Source organism: Chrysochloris asiatica, unplaced genomic scaffold, assembly GCF_000296735.1.
Source record: "Chrysochloris asiatica unplaced genomic scaffold, ChrAsi1.0 scaffold00099, whole genome shotgun sequence".
Classification (NCBI taxonomy): Eukaryota; Metazoa; Chordata; class Mammalia; order Afrosoricida; family Chrysochloridae; genus Chrysochloris; species Chrysochloris asiatica.
The window spans coordinates 7866791-7877395 of NW_006408617.1; the positions used below are offsets into that span (position 1 = coordinate 7866791).

Below are 10605 nucleotides of genomic sequence, written 5' to 3' on the forward strand. Positions count from 1 at the left end.
GAACCTCTGACTAGTCTTACACGGTCTGCAACACATGAGCAACTATTATATAGGTTTCCAACACAAAACTAACACTCAGCATCATTCTCTGAACAGTCAGGGATGTTTTCTCCTTTTTTGATCCCAAATACTATCCAATGAGGCATGAACAAGCAGGGAAATGATAATAAAGGAAAAAGTAAAAGCTGGACATAAGTAAGAATTACAAGTTAACATTACTATGCAAATTATTTTAAATCCAAATATCCTTATTTTTGAGGATTTGTAATAGGACAATTAAGCTTTAACCTTTTGAAAAAAATATCACATTAGTTCCTAGAATCATCTGTTTTCTATAATTGTGTCCTATAGAGTTTTAGATTTCATACTGCAGTAAAATTTCAAAACATGTCAGGACAGTAACAAAGCAACTACAACACCATAGTTTCTCTATTATTTGACAAATTACAGCCCCTTTCAAATGAAGAAAAATTTTAGGGGAGCAGTGTCCTTTCAATGGAACATGGGGATGAATTGGCAATCTGAAATGGTCATGTAATAACACCTGGTTAACAATTATAACTTTTTAAAAAAAAACTTTGCCATGGTTTGGCCAAAATTCCATCACTGATAAGGATTTAGGAATCATTAGGCTTCTATATTCTTATTTACCTTTCGGATTTTTGTCTACAATTTTTATCCTTGAATTCTAAGTTTCAGCTCCACTGAACCAAAAGAAAAAAGACAGGCTTTGGAGTGCACAGACTTGGAATAAGATCCCCAAGGCAAGCTACTCAATTTCCCAGAGCATCAGTCTTCTCATGTCTGTACCCAAGTCCTCTTCTTAGCAGTGCAACTTTGGGACAGTTACTTAGACTCTGTGCTTTACTTACCTGATTTAAAAAGGACTTGCCCCATTGAGTGGTTCAAATTAAATAAGTTTATAAAGAAGCTTCAGATGACTCTGGCAGGAAGTATCCACTGTGATAGTGTTGATTCTGATTCATAGCAACTCATAGAACAGAACAGAGCTGCTCCACAGTGTTTCTGTGACTGTAAATCTTTATGGGAGCCTCATCTTTCTCCAGAAGAGTGGCTAGTGGGTTTGAACTGCCTTCCATATGCTGGTAAGTCCATTTATCAGCTTTCTATTGATAAGGTTAAAAAACAAAACAAACAAAAAAAGCACTACCACAAAGGCTAATGGCTTAAAGCAAGAATTTAGTAATGTTCTTGATGCTGAAGTAGACTGGGCAGTTCTACTGCATGCATGTCACCTGGAGCTCCCATGCAGTTGTATTCAGCTGGTGGATAAGCTGGCCTGGAAGGTCCAGGGGTCTCTCTCACGTTTACGCTGTTGGTACTCATTTGTGGCTTGCCTCAATTCTTCTCCATGCTGCCTCTTCCTTCATGTGATGTCTTATCCTTCAAGAGTTTTCCACATGGCCTCTTTCTCAGATCATGCGAGCCGAGTTCCAATAAAGCAAAAGCAGAATGTAGGCATTTTAGGGATGAAGCATGAACTCAACTTCTGCTGCACCTAATTGATCAGTGCAAACACAGAGGGGAGGAGAAACACACTCTCTTTCTTCATAGGAAAATTTTGTATGCATATAGGAATTGTTGGCAGCATCATAGGCAGACAAGTCAGTGGTGGATCAGTGGTTGATTTCCTGGCTTCCATGTGGGAGACACGGGTTCAATTCCCAGCTAGTGTACCTCAATGCCACCACCAGTCTGCCAGTGGAGACTTTCATGTTGTTACAACGGTGAGCAAGTTTCAGCAGAGTTTCCAGACTGACAAACAAGGAAGAAAGTCCTGGAAATCTACTTCCAGAAATTAGCAGTAAAAACCTTTTGGGTCATATTGATCAAAAGAATTGCACCCAATCATGAGGACAGCAGAGAACTGGGTAGTGTTTAGTTCCATTTTGTGAGGGGGTCTCCATGATTAGGGGCTTACTAGGAGTATAGCCTATAGTAATGACAATAGATGCAGATACAACACATCACACAATGAAGTGTAGTTACTATTATTCATAAAATGGAGTGAATGCTCCCTACCCTCAAGAGCAAAGTTGTCAGTTTGAGGACTAAAGTGCACCTGATCCAAGTCATGGTATTTTCAATAGCCTCATATGCATGTGAAAGTCGGACAGTATGTAAGGTAGAAGAATTGATGCATTTGAGTTATGGTGCTGGAGAAGAATATTAAAGTTTCCTTGTGCTTCCTGAAAAACAAACAAAATCTGTGTTGGACGCAGTACAACTAGTATGCTCCTTAGAAGCCAGGATGCTGAGACTTTATCTCTCATACTTTGGACATGTTATCAGGAGGAATCAATCCCTGGAGGACATCATTATTGGTAAAGTGAAGGGTCAGCACAACAGAGGGAGACCCCTAACAAGATGGATTAACACAGTGGCAGCCACAATAGGCTCAAGCGTACCAGCTATTATGAGAATGGCTTAGGAGCAGGTGGCATTTCGTTCTGCTGTACATAGAGTCCTTATAGATCAGAATCATCTCGATGGCACCTAACAACAACTGCCCTCTGGACAGGAGTCCTGGTGGGCACTGGACTGCTAACCACAAGGTTGGCAGTTCAAACCCACCAACCACTCCATGGAAAATCTATACAAGGTCACTATGAATCGGAACCAACTTGATCACACTTAACAACAATAATCCTTTGGGACTGTTGTGAGAATTAAATGGAGAGCATTAGATTCCACTGTTGTTTGTCATTGCCATTACTATTAATGATTGTTTCTTGTGGAAGATACTCATCTCAACTGCATTTTTGGGAGCTGAGATTCCTCTTTAGCTGAATCATGCCAGCAAATGATCCCGGGTCCGCCAGGTGTTGGATGCTGAAGTAGTACCATGTCTATTCCTTTAATGTTTGAGTACTCAGCATATTCAGATCAGGTGTTCTGAATCTTTCTGTGGGGATATATAGAGTTGGGCGGAGAAGGGAATCTTATTGTAAGAAGTGATTTTATGAAACAGTGTTTCCCATAGAAACAAAAATGTTGGTTCTTTTCTCTAGAATTTCAGTTGAAACATGTTACCAAGGCCTCTTGGCTGACTTGCCAGAAATGTTTATTGTAGTCTCCCAGGTTTCACTCAAACAAAACCTTGTTGTTGTTATTGTTGTTAAGTACTGTTGAGTTGGTTTGCACTCATGGCAACTCTATATAGGATTTCCAAGGAGTAGTTGATGGGTTTGAACTGCTGACCTTGTGGCTCACAGTCCAGTGCTGATCCTACAGTGCCATACCAGGAGTCTGTTGTTGTTAAGTGCCATCAAATCCGTTCTGACTTATATATAGGGTTTCTGACTTATATATAGGGTTTCTGACTTATGTATAGGGTTTCCTAGGAGAGGCTGGTGGGTTTGAACTGTCAATCTTTTGGTAAGCAGCCCTGCAACGCCACACCAGGTCTCCAACACCATTACAGAGATGCAAAAAGGTTGCAAGCAAATGAGAGTCTTTTATTTGGTTGGCCAAGCAAAGGAGCACACTAAGAATCATGTTGCAAAGATGGCTCTCCGAGGGTATGGCGTCCTGGTGTGGTAATGTAGGATAAGCACTGCACTACTAAGATATACAGCCTCGCAAACCCTATATAGTGTCACTATGAGTAGGAACCGACTGACTCTACGGCACACCACCACCACCACCACCACTAACTGCAAGGTGGGCAGTTCTAGCAAAATCTATACAGGGACTCTGAGTTGGAATGGACTTGACAGCACTTAACAACAACAACATGCCTTGATGGCATAGTGGGTTACACACTGGACTACTAACCAAAAGGTCACTAATTGGAATCCACCAGGAAAAAAGATGAGTCTTTCTGCTCCCATAAAGATTTATAGCATTAGAAACCCTACTAAGAATTGGAAGCAACTCAACAACACATGACAACAACAGGGCAGTAAGTGGAGTCTGATTGGTGTTCATGATGATTCGGCACAAGTACTAGTCTTCTGTGTATTCTCCGTTGGGAAGAAGCCCACAAAGATGACAATTTGCCCACATCCCGAGCTTCCACGTGGATGTGTTTTCAGTCTTGCAATGTCAAAATGTAAAGCTGAGGACACAGTGGTACTATTATGCATGACTGTTGGGCTAGATCTGACTGTCGCCAGTTCTGTGCCCTAATTTCTCATTTTTCATTTAAGCAGGAAGCTGGCAGTTTGCCTAATAAGGAAACAAGTTAAGACAGGAAATCAGTTAACTCTTATTCTAACAAAGATGGTAGTTAATCTATGGGTTTCACATATTTCTGCTGCTTATGGGGAATTTGAAAAATAATCTTTCTAGTTTATCCTGACCTACAAAAATAAAGGGTGGATCCTGAGCAGTGTTTGGCTTGGGACCTACATGGTCTAGTGGATGGATTTCCATACCTAGTTTCTATCAAGGTCTAATTTAATAAACAGTTAGGTATCATGTGCAGTTTGCAATTCATTGTTACAGAAAAACAAAACCAAAAAGCTAAACCACTAAAATATTTAGAATTTATTTATTACCAGTCCCTAATCTTGTCACACTTTTAACTTTCATGCCAAACTTCCTTTATGCTTTTAATGCTCAATTAATTTAAAATGAACAAAGCTCAAGTTATAACATATTTTAGTTTAGTTAATACCTGAACTGCTGCAGTTTTATATGTCATTATTAATTTCAAAACATAATGGATTTAAGAAACACCTTGCAGAGACATGGGAAGTGTGTTCTTCTAGGATTTTTGCAATTACAACAAATACGTCTAGAATTATGAAAATTTCACACCTTTTCATATCTGGAAAGTAGGCTTTTAACACCATGAAAGATAATTCTCTTTGGTGAATACTAATATTCCCAAATGAATCCTGTTATAAATAGTTTTTGGTCTCCTTAAGGCTTCATTTCTTGGCGTTACAGTTTTGATGAGTTCATCATAATGTAAATGTTAAAAAAAAAAAAAAAGGAATTCGTGATCATTTTAGCCTTTATTCTTCATTGAGATAATCTATGATTTTCAATGTTCAAAAGTTCATTTCAAATGAAACTGGATTTCTTAGACAATAGTAGTATTTCAACTAAAATAATAAAAAAAAGACTGTAATTTTATTCCTTCAGCTATCTTAATGGCTGGTGAAAATATAGTAAAACAAAATAGTGAAAAAAGGTCCCAAATTTCATTTTATGGTATCTCAATGTGCTACCATGCAAATGTTGCATACCCACTCAATTGAAAATACTGTGTACATTAACCTGCCATTTGCAAAGCCTAGGCCAACTGCTTCCAAAGAAGTAATTCAATCCCATTTTAGCACCAATCTACTCTAATCCCTCAGAGAAAGAGACATATTGAGAATGCCCAGGAAATATTCAGGGTTGTAAACATGTCTAAATTTTTATGTTTGATCTAATTAAAGTAGCAGGTTGTTAGTTTCTCTTTGAATTTGGAAAAGAAGTAGAAGATTCTTTCAACTCTAAAATCAGTGCATGTCCTGAGGGGATGGACCCAGGGTTTTTATCTCTACTTAACCACCCCTCAGAAGTCCCTATACTACAGAATATTCTTAGGTATTCTTACAGTCTCTCTAATTTCCATTTTCTTTCCTTTCTCTGCCCTGATTCTTGTCCACGAACTGCAGTCAGTTAATTTTTCTCTCTTTCATTCTTTTTTTTAAAGCCAAACATTATTTCAAATGCTATTGCACTATAGGATGAGCAATGGACTCATAACCATAGGTTAGATCAGGCCAGACTTAGACAAGGACATGGAGTGAAGGATATCATTGTGGCTGTGAGATGGATCTTGGCTGAAATCAGAGAATACCAGAAGATGTTTACCTGTGCTTTATTGACAATGCAAAGGCGTTTGATTGTGTAGATCTTGAGAAATTATGGACACCATTTCAGAGAATGAATATTCCGGAATACTTAACTGTGCTCATAAGGTACTTATTCAATCAGAAAAAGGAGACACTGAATGGTTTAAAATCAGGAAATGTGTGTACCAGTATTGGATTTTTACACCATACTTATTTAGTCGGTATGCTGAGCAAATAATCTGAAAAGCTGGATTATATGAAGAACATGACCTCATGATTGGAGGAAGACTCTTTCATTAATAACTTTGATATGTGGATTATACAGCTTTCTTGCAGAAAACAAAGAGGACTTAAAATACTTACTGATGAAGATGAAAGACTACAGCTTTAGTATGGGTTGCATCTCAGTGTAACTAAACAAAAATCCTCATCACAGGACCAGTAAATAATATCAAGATAAATAAAGAAAAAATTGAAGTTGCCAAAGACTTCATTTTGCTCTGATCAACTATCAACACTCATGGAAACAGTAGTCACAAAATCAAATAACATACTGCATTAAGCAAATCTGATGCACAAGACCTCTTCTTTAAAGTGTTTAAAAGCAAAGATGTCAGTTTGAGGACTAAGGTGTTCCTGACCCAAGCCAAAGTATTTTCAAAAGCCTCATGAATATACGAGTTGGACAACGAATAAGGAAGGCCCTAAAATAATACATACATTTAAGTTATGGTGTTGGGGAGAATATTAAAAGTACCATGGACTGCCAGAAGAACAAATAAATCTGTTTTGAAAGAAGTACAGACAAAAAGCTCTGTACAGGCCAGATTGGGCTGACTTTGTCTTTCATATTTCAGAAATATTATCATGAGGGACCAGTCCCTGGAGAAGACCATTATGTTTGGTAAAGTGGAGGGTCAGTGAAAAAGAGGAAGACCCTCAACAAGATGGATTGGCACAGTGACCGCAACACTGGGCTGAAGGGTAGCAATGTTTTTGAGACTGAAAGTGTTTCGTTCTGTTATGCATAAGGTTGCTATTGGATGACACCTAACAACAAGTTAATGTGAATAGAATCAGTCTGGTGATTTTCATGCAAATATTCTCACATATAAATGGTCATTAAGAGCAGTTATCTTAATCATATTGTCTATATTTCAATGTTTGCCTTGACACTTCAGTGTATAACCTTGGATTACTAAACTGTTCTGTTCCTTAGTTTCTCCCTCTCCAAAAAGAAAGTAGCTACCTCATAACATTGTAAGGGTTAAATGATAAGACTTAGAAAAAGCTGATAGCAAAGGCAGGGAGTCAGAAGACCTCAGTGAGCAATAGCATTGCTATTAATACCATTATAATTATTAATGCTTTTTTTATTGGACTAAAGGTCATCAGGAGTAAACGATTTTCCTATAATGGAATTGGTTTTTTTGCACTGTCTTTCTCTTTTAAACGTCCATCTTTGTGTCTTGGAATCTTTAAAAGTATATTATACCCTGCACCATAGGTGCACATCAAGCCTTTTGTTCAACATCATATGCTCATGGAATTTCAATGGAAAAAGGGATTTTAGAGAACATCTATTCCAGCCCCCTCTAGCACAGAGAGTCAGGAGGACTCCAGAGCAAGCCCTGTGCATCCATGGGCCCTTTGCTGTGACTGCTCCACAGTCTCTGAGGTTTTGGTTGCAAATCTTTTTCTCCCAAATTTTTAAAGAAGAAATATTCCTGAAAAGAAGCAGAAAGTTTCTATGGTAATTGTCATCACTTGAACTCAGGAGAATCTGTTTTTTTTAACATAGTTTTTTCACCCCCTGTTTGTACCCCTATTTCGTACATGGCTTCAATCCTTAATATATATCAAAAGCAATTTCAAAGCAAGAAAGTGCAAATGTCCCTGTTTAAAGAAATGAATCTAAGCCATTTTCTGTTATCAAACCATGAAAAGTTGCCCCTAGAGAGATCCAGATAAAATGAGGGTTAAAGAGACCTTCCATGAACATGTGCGATAACTCATTTTTGTACATTTGGAATGCTAGACTTTACTGCTCAATTTTGCAGATGCAAGCCAAGAGCAGTCTTGTGATTAGATTTTTAATCCCATTAACTCTAATTGCTTCTCAGAAGTTGTGTACTTACAGTATGTGTCTGGTTTTAGATATGTAGGGGGAAGGCAAAGCAATGAAATGTTTCCTTCATTCTGAACAGGAACCTGGAAAGCAGGGAACACAGTATTTAGGCAAACAGCTAAAATGAAGTATTGGCAGATTTTTAAAAGATTGTATTTATGATGAGTTACATGATTTTGAATATTGAATCATCCTGTTTGTGCTGAAATTTCAGGATAGGAGAGCCCCCCTGCGCCTGTCATCTTATTAATTCTTTGTGGGTTTGAACTTCAACTGCCTCATTGTGCTTTTGAGAGTTTCACCACAAATTATTGCACTGAAGAAAGTTGGCTCCGAGGTTAAACATCTTCTATATATTTCAGAGGATACAATTCCAGAAACTGTTGTTGTGATTCCAAATAAGGTCCATTAAACACAAAGCTGACCTAGTGGAACTGATAAATACAATCGCTTAAAGGAAATGGAGATAAATTATATGTGAACCTTAGAAAAATAGAAAGGCGTAATTGAGTAAATTAAAAATAATTTAAAATCACAATTAAAATAGCAGTTTGTTTGTTTTTACTCTGTCAGATTCATGTCATCTGGTCTTTAATTTGAGAATATTTCAGCACAACTAGAGTTATTGTCTAGAAATTATGTTATTAGCAAGAAAATCCACTTGTTCTGCAAAACATCTACTTATTGTGTGTATTCTGGGCTAAAAAGTATGGTGGCTTACTAAGGAAATTCCAAACTTGGGGGAATCATTGGGTGGATAGGGGATATGTTCGTTGAATGATAGCAGAAAGAAAATACTGAAAACAAAATCTTTCCTCCCTCGAGCCCAAAGAGCCCGAAGAACAAATAGGAGAATAAGAATAGAGGAGAGGGAAGAGAGACCAGGTCAAATACTGCCATGTTATGTTCTAGTTGGAGCAACTGCACTTGGGGAAAGGGACCTTAGAAAAGAATATATGGCTTTAATTCTGAATCCATATACCTTTCCTGAAAGGACACATTTATAAGAACTTTACTTCAGACATCCCTATGAACCTCTGATTAAAACCCGGTGAACATTAAACTGAAATAAAAAAAGAAAGAAAGAAAGAAAACAAAACACAAAACACCTAATCTGTTGCCCTTGAGTTGATTCTGACATAATGGAACCATGAGATTTGTACAGAGTAGCTCCATAGATTTCTCTGGTAGCGTAGTGATTATGAGTCAGGCTGTTAACCTCAAGGTCAGCAGTTTGAAACTACCAGCTATTCCTCGGGAGAAAGATAAGGCTTTCTGCTTCCATAGACATTTACAGTCTTAGAAACCCTATGCAAGGTAGCTATGAGTTGGAACTGACTCCATGGCACACCATGAACCAACCAATCTTCAGGAAAATAGATCACCAGACCTTTCTTTAATGGTATGACTGTGTGAATTCAAACCAGCAACCTTTAGGTTAGACAGTCAGCACACACTAGGGACCTTACAGTTGATGTTGTTGTTAGGTACACTAGAGACAGTTCTGACTCATAGCAGAACATTTCACAACAGAATGAAACACTGACTGGTCCTTCTTCTTCACATTGCTGCTGTCACTGTGTCAATCCATCTCATTGGGGGTCTTCCTCTTTATCACTCACCCTGCACTTTACCGAACATGATGTCCTTCTCCAGGGACTGGTAACTTCTGATAACATGTCTGAAGTGTGAGAGACCAAGTCTCATCATCCTGGCTTCTAAGGAGCATTCTGGCTATACTTCTTCCAAGACAGATTGGTTTGTTCTTCTGACAGTACTTTGAACATTCTTCTCCAATACCATATCTCAAATACATCAGTTTTTCAAATACACAAATACATCAATGTTCATTGTCCAGATTTCACATGCATAAGAAGTTATTGAGAATATCATTGTTTGTCCAGGTGCATCCTTATTCCTCAAATGGATACTTTCTCTATTGAACACTTGAAAGATGTCTTGTGCAGTATATTTGCCTAATACAATATGTTGTTTCATTTCTTGATTGATGCTTCCATGAATGTTGATTGTGGATCCAAGGAAATGAAATCTTTGAAAACTTCAGTATTTTCTCCATTTATTATGATGTTATTTACTGGTCTAGTTATGATATTTTTTTTTTTCTTTACATTGAGGTACAGCCCATACAGAAGGCTGTAGTCTTTCATCTTCATCAGTAAATATTCTCATTCCTCTTTGCTTTCAGCAAGCAAGGTTGTATCATCTGAATATTGCAAGTTATTCATGAGTCTTCCTCCAATCCTTATGCCATATTGTTCTTCATATAATCCAATTTCTTGGATCATTTACTCAGTATACATATTGAATAAGTATGGTGAAACAATGTGACCCTAGTGCACATCTTTCCTGATTTTAAATCATCCTATATCCCTTTATTCTGTTTGAATGACTGTACAATTTCCTCATGAGAACAATTAAGTGTTCTGGAATACCCATGATTTGCTATGTTATCCATGGCTTGTTACGATCCACACAACCTTTGCATATTCAATAAAGCACAAGTAAACATCTTTCTGGTAATTTCTGCTTTCAGTCAAGATCCATATGTCATCAGCAATGATATCCCTTGGATCCATGTCCTCCTCTGAATGCAGCTTGGATTTGTGGCAGTTCTCTATTGATGTACTCATATATATATAT

At 37.7% G+C, this 10605-nt stretch overlaps 1 protein-coding gene across 1 annotated transcript in view; it reads left to right on the top strand.

Moving 5' to 3' along the window:
* Positions 1-10605, top strand: part of XIRP2 (xin actin-binding repeat containing 2) — a 494188-nt gene that overhangs the window by 90406 nt on the left and 393177 nt on the right. The window lies entirely within an intron of this gene.